Here is a 16,026-nt window from a genome sequence, read left to right as displayed (position 1 = left end):
AAGGGGGGGGGGTTATTTCTTCCTTCAATGATTGATTAATGTTCACTACTCAGGAATTAAATAATAATGACAACTGCTAAGGAAAATGAAATTCGTTCTTTGTACTACCAATTACAAATTAAGGGGCCAGCTAAAAAACAGACCGGATTTACATGTATGGTCATGAACATTATTCTTTCTCTCCTCATAAACATTCTTCAAATTGTCAGGGGTACCATGTTGATTTACGATTTCTTTTTACATGCCCATTCTACACTGGATTTTCATCACTGGTTATGATATAACCTTTTATTTCTATTAACCTTGGTAACCCTGACAATTTGAAGAATGTTTGAAAGGAGAGCAGCTTAGCTGTCATGAAGACACACTCTGAATTAGCTGTGGGGTGAAGGAAATCAACACAAGTCCCACTCTGTATCAATTCTACTTTGAGTCCAATAAAAACTTATCCTTATATCTAGTGATTGTGTTGTGGGGGAATGCCTACAATGAAAATGGTCTAAAATCATTCCCTTCTAAAAGAGAGCAATTATTTAATTATTGATATATATTCATTTATAGACTATATATACTCACCTATTCGGTTAAAATTGCCCTTTCATCAACTGTATTTTCAAAATTTTAAGGGAGGGGGGAGAAACCCTCGATTTTATAACTCCACCACTGCTTATAACTAGTGATAAAAATCTGGTGCATTTTTTGTTGAAAAATTCGAAAAAATCTTTAGCTATTCACTAAACTTTTGAAAATTACATTTTTTCAAAAAAATTTCTAAAACCCACAGATTTACACAATTTTTAAAAAAATCCACAGCTATTCATAATAAATTGTAAAAATCCAAAATTCTATTATTTTTAGCTATAACGGATGTCCTTTTGAAATGAAGATAACGTGTTCATTATTTGTCCAAATAACTGCTCTACGCGACATTTTTTTGTCCATGAATCTATTACCAACTACACATCTTTGCAAAATTCACCTTCTTTATTGAATTAAAAGGTTGAATTCACAGAAGTTAAGAAAAAATTGCATCCATCATGAAGAAAAACTATAAATTAACGTCACTCATCTTAATTATGTTTAAAACATTTTATATACATTTGAAAAACAATTTAGACCAAAGATAGGAGAGAATTCTTCTTTTAGAGGGAGATATTAACACACCCACGACCTATTAAATAATGAACAAAAAAGAAAAAAGAGCACACGCGACAACCATTTTTCCCTTTCTAATCGTGATACTTAGTTTTTTCTTTATACACATCTTTACCCTCTTTAACTATACTATAGAACAAAGGTGTGTTTTCTTTATAAAGTTATGGCTAGATTGTACTCTTTTCACTTGGATGTTGTGGCCAAAAAAATCAAAGCGTAAGTAGTTATAGCAACAGCTTCCAATTACAACGTGTTTCCATCCTTCCGTTTTAAAGGAGATTATTTGGTGGACTAACAAAGAAACCGAGTTGGTGCTCAGTTCCTGGATACTGGTCTGGGTATCACCTTAAAAAGGAGAGTCCAAATTCCTGGTGAAACGGAAAGGATCCAGATAGACTCAAAGTGTGGAAAAGGGTCATTCTCAGAGATTAGACAAATTCCTCCCAATCATTAAACGAATTAAAATTTGCTCCTTACATTTTTGAGATCAAGATTTCTCAAACAGAATCGATAGATTCTGATAGTTTCCAAATGAAGAAGCGAAAAGGTTCAAAATTGACGAATAGAAGATTAAAAGATGATCCCGTTCCTTGTTGGTTACAAAACTGCCCTTATTTATCAAGACATCCACCAGACCGAAGAAGGAGTGGTAGTGCAACTACTCAAGCACGTTTCCAAGAAGATTATTGGTAATATTTGAAATATTTTTGTTTGCGTGTGTACTCCTTGTATAGGCCTATGTATATATTTTTTTAGGGATATAATTTTTTGCTGAGAAAAATCACAATTTATTGTTTAGCAAAGGAAAAACGGTGGGTGAGTATGCTCTTTATTCTGTTTAAACAAAAATTCTTTAATAGATCGTCACAGTGCTAACGTCCCTCTCTCTTTCTCTCTGAAAGAAGAATTTCCGCTTACCTTTGGTGCATTAAAAAAATATATACAGGGTTCGGAAGCAAAACGTGGACTGAATGACTGATTTTAGAAAAACGTCAATAATTTTATTTGTTTAATAAATAACTTTCTAAACAAAACTTTGAAACACGACCATTGTGAACATGTTCACTCAATATGGCCGCCCTCAGCAGTAATTACAGTCTCCACACGGCGGTGGAAAGCCTTGCAGGAGTTGATGATGAACTTTTCGGACAAGTTGTTCCACTCCTTTACAATGGTGGCCTGCAGGGAGTCCACGTTCGGATGAGATGTCCGGTTAGTCTCCCTCTCCAAAGTTATCCACACAGCAAAGTCCAACAGGTTCAAATCTGGGGAAGATGATGGCTATATGTCTTTGGGCCAAAAATCAGCCATGTTGTCGGCGCAGAACTTCTGGTGTTTGGCCGATGTGTGTGAGGGTGTACCATCTTGGGTCCACACATAGTTATCCTCTGGGTAGGTGGCCTTGAGCTATGGCATTATGGTGAACCTCAGCACCTTGTAGTAGGCCTTCTGGCCGATTTTCTTCCTAGCCTTAAAAAAGAAGGGAGATATACTTTGTCCGTCGGACGCGACGAACCTCCGGAACCATTGTTTGGGCTGGATGTTTTGTACAGAACACCCACTTGATCTCCTCTGGTGATCCCCCGAGCCAAGGGTCGTTATGACGGTTGTAGACCTGGTCCACTTTGAAAATCTTCTCGTCAGAGAAATTTTTCTGAGGATGGAGGTAGTTGGTTTGAGTGATTGACGTCACTATAGACCCCTACATGTAAGAGAAAAAGATTTGTGAATTGCTGAATTAATTTTGGGAAATAAATTTTAATATAACTTGGACATACTCCTTAAATTTTCCGGATTTAAAATCCCACTCAGTGTATTTACAAATTATTTTAGTATTTTACTTACACTTATTCTAATTTAAATATATAAGTTTCTCCTCTTTACAGGGCGTCCGATGGGCTGTAGTCCCCTCATTAAGGAATAATTCCTCTTAAATAGAAAATTCAACATTTGATATATTTTTACAAAAATGTAATATTTCAAATTTAATTTAATTTTTCAAATTTTTTTACAAAAATTTGTTTTTGTGTGAATAGCTGTAGAATTTTGAAATTTTTCTCCTAAAAATGTAATTTTTTGTGAACAGCTGTGGATTTTTGAAATTTTTTTGAGAATAACTAAGGATTTTTGAACTTTTTTCTTAAAATTTGATATTGTAAATTTAATTTTTCAATTTTTTTCCAAAAATTAAAGTTTTGGAATTTTTTTCAAAAACTTCCCTCAAATATAATCCTGCGATCTGTCCTGTCTGTGCGATAATCCTGTGGTCATTTCTCCACCAACAAAAAATCCCCAAATAACAGGCAGCTGATATTAACAAGGGTCCAAATTCAGTAGTACCATATGTCTCGCTTCCGCCTTTTCCTCGTGCTCTACAAAAATCACATCCCTATCTATATTTAATTATTCCTAAATAATGAATCACTAAAAAATATTGAATAACATTCAGGTTGTATTGACTAATTAGGGAAAATGAAAGTTTGAACCTAGACCGGAATTGTTACACCTTAACTAGCTCGCTAAATATCCCATCCCAGTATTTATTTAAATTCTCCGATATGATTATACATCATATATATGTTATCATGGCTAAACAACAAACTACTAAAAGATATTGAATGGCAGCCACACTTTATTGACTAACAGGGTAAATGGAAGGTTGCAGTATCTCACACATCTAGTTTGAACGGAGACCGGAACAGTTGAACTTGAACTGGGTAAACCCTTAAGTCAGACCACTAACTTTAATGGGGTCATCACGAATCTATAATTAGTTTTTTTCGAGAATTTTTGAGTATTTTTATCCTTTTTATAGGTTGGAGGAAACTTTTGATTTAAAAAAAAATTAATAATTCACATAATAATGAATTTAATTATTTGCAAAATTGTACTTTGGTTTCAAATATGTGGTTTTATTTGATATATCCAATCCTAAGAAAATGCAATTTAAATGTTAAAAAACCACCGTATTTTAAGGGTTTTGTTTGAAAAGGAATTGTTTTAAAGATCTATAAAATAAATAAAATTTGGAAAAAAATTTTAAACATTAAATTTTTTGAAAAAAATTCAGAGCTATTCACATAAAATTAAATTTCAAATGTAAAATTTTTTGGAAAAAAATTTCACAAAAAATTAATTTTTTTGGGGAAAGATTTTAAAAATTAAATTTTCGGGAAAAGTGTTAAATATAAAATTTGTTCGAAAAGAAATTCTAGTAAACAACAAAAATTCCCACACTCTGCGAATGCCTTTGCCGTTGAGGCCATCAACAACCCCCTAAATGACCGTGTTTTAGGCAATACTATTGACAGCATTCCTTATGAGCACCACTTCATTACCAGAGGCCAGATCCCTTATGTCAGATTGGAAGAAGATGCCCCTCATTTTTATTGAGGAGTGTGTGAAGATCAACCTACATGTCTATAAGTCCATGTTGGTCGACAAAATATCTCCCTGCCTTGAGGGCAAATATGGTGATGTCCCTTAGATCCTCGGCCAAGACGGGGCAGTCTCTCATACTCCAACAAGTGTGCAGGACTTGTGAAAAACAAATTTCAATAGCTTTTGAGAAAATCATATGTGTCCTCGTTGCAGTTTTGCTCTGAATTCGATGGACTCTTTTATGTGATCCATACTCTAGGCCAGGCCTTTGTACCAAGCCCCCCTCCCCCAAAAGACACTCTGAAGCGTGACCTCATTCAGGAATGGGTCAATATCTCTGAAGAAACTGTCCGTGCTGCCTGTATCCAAGTTTTCTTCGTTTCCACCATTTAATCCGGGCAAAGGGTGGCTATTTCGAGTTTTATAAAGTTAATTTATAGAACAATTTGATCAATTTCATAAAAAGTTATGCTAATTAATAAATTTATTAACTAAAACATATCTTAGAGAATTTATTCCTCACCCTGTAAGGTATTAATAGAAATGCTGATGTTCTATCAAAGTTTCTAAATTAAATAAGGACTGAAGTTAGAAGGAGAGAGGCACAAAGAAATATTTAATTAATAATTAATTCTGAATCTCTCTTTTACTCCCAAACTTTTTTTAACTTCATCTAAAGTAGAAACTTAGAAAAAAACATTTGTGACCTCTCTTCAATATAGAGATTCTAAGTGATATAATTAGGTATTTTTTAAATTATTGATAAATAAATGTAATTAGAGAATACTATTAATAAATTAACAACGAAGTTGTTAATGATATAGATAGAAATATGCTTTTTTGGATCGATAAGCTGTGTATTTTGAAAGGAAAAATCTCTACTATTCAAATTTCAGATGCTTCGGCTCAAGATATAGTGAAAGTTCTGGGGAAGCCTCATCTTGGTAATTTACAATTTCATATAAAATATAGAATAGTTAGTAGCTCCACCTTGTCTCTGTGTAGTGTGTATGGGAAGACTTATTAAGAAGGAATTCGCTCTTTTGTAAGACATCAAAGGAAACGGACAGGGATTTTTTATTTGTATGTGAGCATATAGCAAATGTGTGGGATCACTTAAAGTGTGTCCTGCATTTGAACTTTAAAATATTAAAGATTTCACAATTTTTTATATTGATCCTAAACAAAAATAAATTAATTTTATAACTACAAAAGTCGGAAGACTTCATTTTCTAGTGAGGGGTTTTTCAATTTAAAACCTCCCATCTTATTCGAATTCAGATCCACTAGAACACCATTGTTTGATAATTATCGGGCCAACTGGGATTATTCACACATCTTTAATATGCAAATTTCGAGAGGTTAAGAGTCCTGTTTTACAATTTTTCTATAAGGAATATTGTAGAGCACTTAATTGGCTGTCGATTGTTAAGAAAAACAATGTCCTAGTCGCCACCATGAGCACATAGTACAAGAAAATGAGCCGAGCCATTGGGAAGCAGAATGGGGCCTCCAGGAAGAGGATTTACAATGTCTCCATGAATGAAAGAAATGCCTAAAAACCTTTTTATAGAAATGTGATTTCCTTTTTTTTTTCGTGTTTTTTGTTATGTTTTGGATTTTAGGTGCGAGATGACCTCCACAATGTATGTGATTCATGTTAAAATATAAGCAGGGAAAAAATCTATTATTTATATATATATATATTTTTGCCAAATAATGACATCCTTGTTTTTCAGACGTGCTACATTCTTGACCCTCAGTTATTTAAATGCCTGAAGGTCATATCTGGTCGAGAACACAGAATTATGACTATAAATTATACTCGAGTTTATACCTTTTTATCGAAAAAATATAAATTTGAAATATTATTCAAAATGTGATACAATAACCGTTCCACACGGCGTTACCTCGCTAACGTCAAATACCCTATCTATTTTGTTGTCATCTGTTCTCCTTCTCCCTTGATACGTCATGGCTATTTCATAATGTATTATTTTTCATAAATACACAAAGTAATAAGTTATTCTATACATTTACTCCATTTCCAAAAGAACAGGAATACAATTTCTTGTTGATCCCTCGGCCATTTTATTATTTCTATCTATAAATTTTGGCTATTTCTTCATAGAAATAATATAATGACTAATCATAAATACTCTTTTAATCAAATATTACTACGCAGTATTATAATAACGTATCAAATAAAATACTCTGTAGATTTTGACAATATATAATTTATTTTAAAAATGGAGAAAAAATAATATCACAGTGGCAGTCTGCGAGTATATAAAATATAAATAGTGGTTGTTATGATTGAATTATTTGACTAACCACTAGATGATTTCGGTCGAAATATAACGCCCATTTAGCCTTTTAAACCAGGCAGTTTGTGGATAAATTTTCATTGTGAAATATCTTTTAAAAGCGTTTACGTGCGCGAAACTGGTTCGTTAATGGATACAACAACGGGTTCCGTGTGCGCGAAACTGGTTCGTTAATGGATACAACAACGGGTTCCCGAGTTCGTCCAATGCACTCAATCGAAAACATTGCTGCTGTTGCCGAAAGCGAAAAAACGACCAAGGAGCTGCTGTTACGGTCAATGGTGAGCGCTATCGGGCCATGTAGAAGATTTTTTGTTTCCCCAAATGGAAAAGGAAGACATCAACGACATTTGGTTCCAACAGGATGGCGCTACGTGCCACACAGCCAACGTTACTGTGGATCTTTTGCACACTGTCTTCGACAATGGCATCATAAGCCGAAACGGCAACGTCAACTGGCCACCACGTAGCTGCGATTTGACTCCGTTGGACTATTTTTTGTGGGGGACCGTCAAGGATAAATGTTACGCCAAACATCTAGAGACGATTGACGATTTGAAACACGAAATTGGAGTATCCATTGTAGCTATTGAAACTCACACAATCGAAAATCTATTGAAAAATTCGGTCGACAGAATGGGCTACTGTAAGGCCAGCGACGGCGGCCATATAAGTGAAGTGGTGTTTCATCATTAACCGGAATGTTGAGGCTTTCAAATAAAAAGCCTCAACATTGTAAAATTTCCCATCGGTCCTTTTTTTATAGCAATATCAAAAAAAAAAAAAAGTTTTGTGGGCCACTCTTTATATATAGAGTACTCAGGAAATTTAAAAACTTATGAAAGTATGCAAATAAGAGATGCAATTTAAAACGAAGTCACAAATGTGACACGTTATCGTTAAAGGGTTAAGTAAACAATATCTTTTTTTATCTGTTTGAGTAATGAGGAAAAAAATTGCGATTGTGAGTAATCAGGAAAAAATTGCGATCCGATCAATTTAATTGCAATCATATACAATTTATTTCAACATATAACTAAACCTATTTATGTACATATTTTACCTTTTTAAGTTTAATAAACGATTTATACACCTTTTTCAAATGTATTTATTTACAATATTAAAAAAAATATATATATGTCGAAAGAAACGAAAATACAGTCTGCTGGCGAATAATAAAATATCTACATGAGTCATTTTTCTTCTAGCTCGTTATTTGACATTAACAGGAGCTGCCTCTCAAAGTTGTCGTCTCTCAGCCTCTGTCTAATCCTCCTTAGGCTTGGCCTTGGAAAAGAAACACTCGGTGCTGGTACTACTTGGAAGCACGACATTATAAACCCTGCTTACACATAGTTCTTCTATTCTTTCAAAAATTGTAATTTTAAGTTAATCTATTTCCATAAACCCAAGTTAAATAGAAATACAAGGTTAGACCACCATGTAATGGGACTTGCTAGAATTTTCAATCTGATGTATTGTACCAACTGCTGGACAAGGTAAGCAGTTTTTGACAAAACACACAGTCACTCATAGTCTATGATGTCACTATTGCTAGAACTTTCAATTTGATATATAGTAGCCGCTGCTGGGCAAGAAAAACAAATTTGGACAAAACACACAACCACTCCTTTACTATGACGTCAATATTAAAAGCGTGGTGGAAGTCAAACATCAGGCGTACACGACTGACGGTATAACTTTGCATTTCTATTAACCTTGCAATAACCCTTCTCCCTCTCTTTAGTAATTACAGTGTCGAAAATTCCTAATTATAAATATATGCCGAAATCAGTTCCACCACATATATAAGGATTGAGACCAAGTCAAGACAAATGTTATAAAGTTTGAGACGAAAATCAAGAACGAGACCAGTATTTTTAGTTCGAGACCAAGGCCGAGTGTATTAGACTCAATACCAAGACTTTGATGTGTCGAGACCGAGACGAGACCAAAACCACAAAAAAACAGTCTCAAGACGAAGACCAGTCTCGAAAAATCACGGCAAATTGATCGGATTGCATTTTTTTTTTTTTTTTTGCTATTATATTTATTGTAAGATGAGTATAATATATTATTGTAAATAATAAACTTAACCCGATGGATATGCTATGAAACCACTCGAGGAAGTATATATTAGTGTCGAAAAAGATACATTGTATATCACTGTCCCCCGTCAATTTGTCTGCTTCCTTTCACCTTATGAGTACTCTGAACGGGGATTGCTTGAATTAGAATGTGCTTTTGTTACGTTAGTAACCAAAATATTAAATTTTAACTCCATAGTTGCTATTAATTTGCTAACTAAGAACTAATTTAGGGCCTTTTTCCATTATTTTTTTTGGAGAAAAGGTTGAAAAAGCAACAATACATATTTTTTGTTCAATATTTATTTTAGATGTTGGATAAAAAAATTATTTTTTGTAGTAGCAATTTTTTTGTAACCTATATCTTTTTAATTATTGAATAATAATTAAAAAGATATACTCAAAAACTCACTTTGTAATATAACTTATCATTTTGATATTTTTCAAAAAGTATAAATTATGCAATAACCATGACGATTCAAGTGACACAAGGGAATTAACAGCTGACATCAAAATGTATAGGGTTTTTTTGTGTTAGCAAGGTAACGTCCTGTTGAATTTCGAGCCCTTGTCTTCTTTTGAAGGAAAGGTTGAGGGATATGTTTTGAAAATCTTCTATTCTTGTTACGAGGCAGCTTCCATTTTAAATTTTTATATTACTCTTAATTGATAATATATTACATCAATTTTCTCTGGAGCCATGGGTTCTCCTCAATATCATTCACTCAATTGAAGAAATACAAAAAAAATAAAAAAATATTTAATCATTCTTCCCTCTCTCCTTCATTATATTTATTATTAAATTAGTTTCAGCTCTTGTATTTAATGAAGCATTTATTTACAAAAATAAGTGCATAATACATAGAATAAAGGTGACTAATACTCATGAGAGATAATGAGGAAAATCAAAAGTGTACTTTAAATAACATGGATCATGAATGATGATTCACTTTTCGTTGAATAAGGAAAGAGTGTAGGAGATGAGGGCATCCACCGCTTTAACTTAGGCAAACCTAGCATTATTTGGGCTATTCAGTTTTAAAAGCCAAAAATGATATATAGAAAAAAAAAAAAAACTACACAGGGTGTAGTTTTACAATGAAGAATTTTTTTAACCGGTTTTTCTTGGGAACCCTTAGTCGTACAGCTTTAAAAACCAGTTTATCATATTTAGCAGAGAATTTTGTACAAGTTCTGTTTACAAAGCGTTGAGAATGTCCTCCGAGTACGACCCTTGTGCAGTGATCATTGTCACCCTCCGTGCAGGCTGTGCACCCAAAGAGATCATCGACTTTCTCAAGTTGTCCTCCGCCACCGTGTACAAAGTCGCAAAAGAGTTTTGCAGGTTGCAGCCGGAAGACCATATCTCTACCAGCAAGACGGTGCACCCGCTCATACCAGCCATCTTGTACAAAATTGGCTTTCGGACAATTTGGGGATGTTCTGGTATAAGGAAATATGCCCGCTAGCTCCCTGGACTACAATCCTTTGTACTATTTCGTGTGTAGAGGGAGTCCAACAAGTGTGATCCCAACAATTTGGCTTCGGTGAGAGCCTCCATTATTGAGGCTGTGAACAGTATGAATAAAAATTCCCTGATCAAGTCGTGCAGCAGGTTCTGCGCCAGGTTGGTGGGCGGAGTTGAGGCTAAGGATGGTTGGATTGAATGATTAGGTTCATAGGGGGTCCCTACGTTTGTATATAAATGGATTTGTAAATATCTCTACTGATTTAAGAAATAAAAAGGTTTATGTCCTGGTCTCGAAAATTCTTAATTGTAAAACCGCTCCCTGTAGGTTATCAAAAAAGTATTTTATGAGATACTTTCTGTAGAGAAAAAACTGTTTAGTTATCAGCAAAGGATTGTTGCGTTTGCTCTTTTTTTAATCATTATTTAATCAGTAGTTGTGGTGTTAACATCTTTCTCTCTCTCTGAAAGAAGAATTCCCCCTTACCTTTGGTGTATTTAAAAAAAATGCATAATAAGATAACAATACTGAAATATGAGTATAATGTTTTCTTTGCAATAATGCTAATTTAAACGTAAAATGTATTCTTTTTTATAAGTAATTCATTTTCCCCTCCAAAATCATATAACATGCAACTGATGTTGACAAGAGTCTTAATTCAGTAATACCCTTAGTCTTGTTCCAGCCTTCTCCTCGTGCTCTTAAAAAATCACATCCCTATTTATAAATATATGATCATATCTAAGTAACAAAACACTAAAATATATTGAACGACGTCCAGGTTTTATTGGCTAATGTGGGCAAAATTAAAGTTTGAACCGAGAGCGGAATCGTTGAACCTTAACTGGCTCGCTAAATATCTCACCCAAATATTTGTATAAATTGTCCATATGATTATAAAGGGTTATTCAAAACGAGCGGTTTTTGGATTGTAGAAATAAAACACATAAAATATTATATTATGGTCAAAACTTTATTACGAACCGAAAAAACAATCCTTTACAATTATTTCTAGAAAAAAATCCCCTTCATATGTTGGGCGCAACTGGCCTTTAAATGGTCCATTCTTTCGAGCCAATTTTCGATGATCCGTTCGAGCATTGTGACTGGAATCTCACGAATAACTCGCTCAATATTTGCTTCCAATTCTTCAATCGTCGCTGGTTTATCCACATAGACTTTTGCTTTTACGTATCCCCAAAGAAAAAAGTCCAAAGGTGTGATATCACACGATCTTGGTGGCCAATTCACCGGGACAAAACGTGAAATTAATTGCTCACCAAAATGATGTCCCAATAAGTCCATTGTTACGTGCGCTATGTGGCAAGTGGCACCGTCTTGTTGGAACCAAATATCGTGGCGACCATGTGCCTCAATTTGAGGGTACCAAAAAATCGGTTTCCGTGGAGCAATAATGTTCGCCGTTGACGTTAACGTGTTGGCTACACTCTCGGCTACGGCCGCAATATTTTCTACGCTGCGAGCTGTGCGTGGCCAACCAGACGACGGGACATCCCAGCAAGTTGCTGCCCCATCAAATTTTTCGATTATTCTGCAAATTGTGGATCCTGAAGGTCGATTATGTGGACCATAAGTTGGGCGTAATTTGTGAAAAACTACTTTCACAGAACGCTGATTTTCATTGTACAATTGAACAATTTGTACACGTTGTTGTGGCGTATATCTTTCCATGCAGAATTGTAAAACAATACTGAGTAAAAATGACGTATGAATTTGACAGAACTCGCGCACGCCTGTCAAAAAATCCCTACTGGAAAAACCGCTCGTTTTGAATCACCCTTTATATCATTCATATATAATCATGGCTAAATAGCAAACCCCTAAAGTATATTAAATAATCAACTAATCGGGGCAAATGGACGGGTGTGGGCGTACCTCACACATCTACATATCTTGAACCGAGATTGGAACTGTTGAAAATGAACTGGGTAAAACCTTAAGTCCGACTACTAAAGTTAAAGGGCTGATCACGAATTTTTTATTTGTTTTTTCATTTAAAATCTTGTTTTAGAGAATTTTTGATATGAACTTTTTGAGATCAGCTCAGCTGTGATGACGTTTCTCTAAACTACGAACACCCAGAGGACGATGGAAATAAACACAAATCGGTCCAACACCTTCAGCAAATTACTACGCAAAATATCCATATCTTTTGGCTAAATTCAGCCAAAGGCGAGGGTTGTCGAGGGGTGAGACCAGCCTTTGAGTACCCCCACTCTTTCAGAGAAACCTTCAGTTAAATTAATAAAAGGTAAATTTTGATGACCCTTTCAATCCAGAAATTCAAATCTCCTCCGAGAGCGAGAAAGATATATTATTGGGGGAAGAAGAAAGAATATCCTGTACACCAGTGAGAAGAAATTTAATCCAACGTTGGAAGTTTTTACGGATGCTTCCTCACCAGAATATGGCATTTCATTCTCCTTCGGATCCTTTGAACAGGGTCAGTGGACAGATCTGTAGAGAAAGCGTTATTTCGATTTAATATCACTCACAGATATTAGTTCATGTTGATAATACAACGTCTCTTTTTAAGGAAGGGTGATACCAAGGTGAAACGTCTAAACGATATCACTGTGAGAACATGGAAGCGTTTCATAAAAAGAGGAATTCGGGAAGATTTTGTCTGGATTCCTTTCAAAAGAGAACACGCAAGAGGACTTCTTATCAAGAGAGTCTCTTCATACTTGGAAGTTCGGATTGAAGGAAGCCTCCCGTTTGTTCCAATCCGAGGTGGATTTATTTGTGTCAAGAGATTTCCGCTCAAAGTCAAATAACGTATCTTCGATGAGAGACTATCAAGCAGAGGCCTTAGATGCGTACTCCATCAGGTGGAAGAAGAAGAGTTACAAGCAGACGGGGAAAAACAAAATTACTCCCCAGCAATTCTGATAACTGCCTAGTGAACAGGGACAAAACGGTTCCAACAGTTGCAGGAGGTATCGAGGGAGTCACTATGATTGAGGGCAGCGAGGAGAATTCTCCCGTGCCTAGACACTCAGAATCTCGCACAATTAGGGATTATGATAGCATAGTTGATTTAGAGGAACCTTTATTAAATAAAGGTTTGGATTCTAAGGCAATTAATATATTTTTTTCTGATATTCGTTCCTCAACTAAGAGGACTTACACATCGGGGTTTTAAACATTCTTATAAGTTTTATTTAGAAGAGGGGTATTCTCCCTTAAACGTGTCAGGGAATGTGGTAATTAATTACTTAGTATCAACTCCCACGTCTTCCAATAACGCCCTTACAACAAGAAAAACGCCATTAGTAAAGAATCAGTTAAGGCCGGAGGAGTTGACCAGATTCTTGTAAGGTTAATTCAATTTAAATCCTCCGTTATTTAAATATCATGATACGTTGATTGTTAAAATGATCCTTAATAAATATAGAGATTCTGGATAGTTTTATCATATAAAATACTGGCTAAAAAAACACTTACTTTAATAGTTGTTTAACTTGATTAAGTTCGAGCTATAGAATATATAGCGATTTTCTATTTTTCTCCCATTTTTGGGTCTAGAAAAATTCAAGTTTAGGCCAAATTAGAAGTGGAATTAATTTAGCAAGTTTTTCTTAGACGAGAGGCTGGATCCAGTAAAACATATAATTGAATATGTAAATAGTACTAGAATTACAAGACAAATTATATGTGGCTTTGAGGGTCAGTTGAAGTTACGGCTATCAGCAGAAAGAGGATGATGTAAGAGAAGGAACATCATCCGTCGTAGAGGTGTGAGATTCAGGGTGACCAGATTCTTATTGCAAAGTTTTGGTGTCTGTACCTAAAATAGCTAGGGTAGAACGGAATTACAAATGTATAGCTATGCTTGTAATAAAATATGCCATTAATACAATAGACTTAGTTAATGTCTCCTATTTTATATGACTCTACTTATTAACATATTTTTCTAACCACGATGTAACCTACTCATTCTTTTGCAGAATTTAGTTTGGTAATCAAGTTCACATGGTGAATATTTTGACACTGCTTACTTTGCTATGAATTTATATTCAACGCTCCTAGCGGACAAAAAAGTGTCTCTACGGCCATTACCTTGTAAAAATATTGATCACGTGTTCTTAATTTCACCACTTGGTCTATTATAGCATTGAGTCATTCATGCTGAACAATGTTTGACTCAAATGAGTAACCAATAGAGTATTATATACATTTCATTTTTTCAACCTCTTATAGATTCCTTCCTCTATAAATTAAAATTAAATCGATATTGCGACTGAACTAAACTTTTTAGAACCAAATAGTATTTTGTAAAATAAGTCCTAATTATTTACACTTGAAATAAGTTCATTTGACTTATAGACAATTAAAAAACAAACAGGCATTATTCCTTTTCAAACAAAACCCTTTTTTTTAGGATTGGAGGATATTCTATCCATTATGAAGCACATGTTTCAAATCAATATAAAAAGGAGTGAAAGTACTTATTAAGCATTGACAAAGTTTAGAAAATTGTTCTCAAAAAAGTTGACTTAAAAAAAATAAGGTTATTCAAAAAATGAAAAGAATGAGCTGTTAATCGGAAAATTTGAAAAAAATAATACGCCAGTTAGTTTGAGCAGATTACCTTGGCTACTAGAAATTTTTTCTCCAGGCAAGATGTCACTTCTGAGGTACCTCAGCTAACATCATTTCATGTGTTGCAAGTCAACTTGGGCCGTAGATCAACTTCACGAGTTATGCTAAATGAATATCATATAATGAACTTTCTAAAAAAGGTATTACCAATGAGTTTTTATACCTTACTACGGGAAGTTGGTGTCTACCTATTATTTGCAGCTTCTACTAAAAGGGCTCGATTACCTTTCAGTTCCTGGCCTCCCCGCAGCTTAGCCGCTCCCACTCCTGTATTTTCTTTGGTTCACTCCTCAACTTTAGTTACCGCAGAAATCTATTTATTAATTCGATTTTACGAACGGTTAATTTTTGTGTAAAGGCTTAGATTATTAGTGAGGGTTGGCTACTTTAGTAGCAATATTTGAGCGAGATATAAAAAAAAGATGTAAGCCTATCCACCTTAAGGCACCTAAGAAGTATAGTATAGTATGAGAACTCATTGGTATTCCACATCACTAGTTTATTATGGTTATTTATTATGGTAGGTTTCGAGAGATAAAACTAATACAGATATAAATAGTACCGTACCTTAAAATATCCTTAACATTTTTTTCAGATGGTTCCGTACTATATCCATAAGGAAAATATCTTGATAGGGAACATCCATTCTCTGTGACATTTTTTTTTTCTTGGTTCCCACGGAATTCACCTTCTCAATTCAATTAAAAAGGCAAATTCATGGAGGTTGAATATATCATTATGGAGCCACTCTGGAGGTGAATGGGTCGTTAATGCGTAAATCATTAATTGGTCCCCAATCTCGTTCCTGTTATTGGCATAATTATAATGTAGTTAAAGGATCAGTTAGTTTAGTATCTTTGGGACTAGCTGTAAAATATTCGAATTGTATGCTATATTACCGAGTAGACCATTCAAATTTTGAACACTTTGAATTTTAAACTTCAACAAGATATAATTTATTAATTAACAGTAGAATTGAAA

At 34.5% G+C, this 16,026-nt stretch overlaps 1 long non-coding RNA gene across 1 annotated transcript; it reads left to right on the top strand.

Moving 5' to 3' along the window:
• Positions 1 to 49: 49 nt before the first annotated feature.
• On the top strand, positions 50 to 2,928 carry LOC139905922 (uncharacterized). The gene is made up of 4 exons (XR_011781071.1): positions 50 to 1,371; positions 1,431 to 1,844; positions 1,912 to 1,971; positions 2,061 to 2,928. It is a non-coding gene; the product is annotated as an uncharacterized lncRNA (long non-coding RNA).
• Positions 2,929 to 16,026: the final 13,098 nt, after the last annotated feature.

Source organism: Lepeophtheirus salmonis, chromosome 7 (assembly GCF_016086655.4).
Source record: "Lepeophtheirus salmonis chromosome 7, UVic_Lsal_1.4, whole genome shotgun sequence".
Taxonomy (NCBI): Eukaryota; Metazoa; Arthropoda; class Copepoda; order Siphonostomatoida; family Caligidae; genus Lepeophtheirus; species Lepeophtheirus salmonis.
Note: the sequence above shows the minus strand (reverse complement) of the source record. Positions and strands in the feature narration are given on the sequence as shown.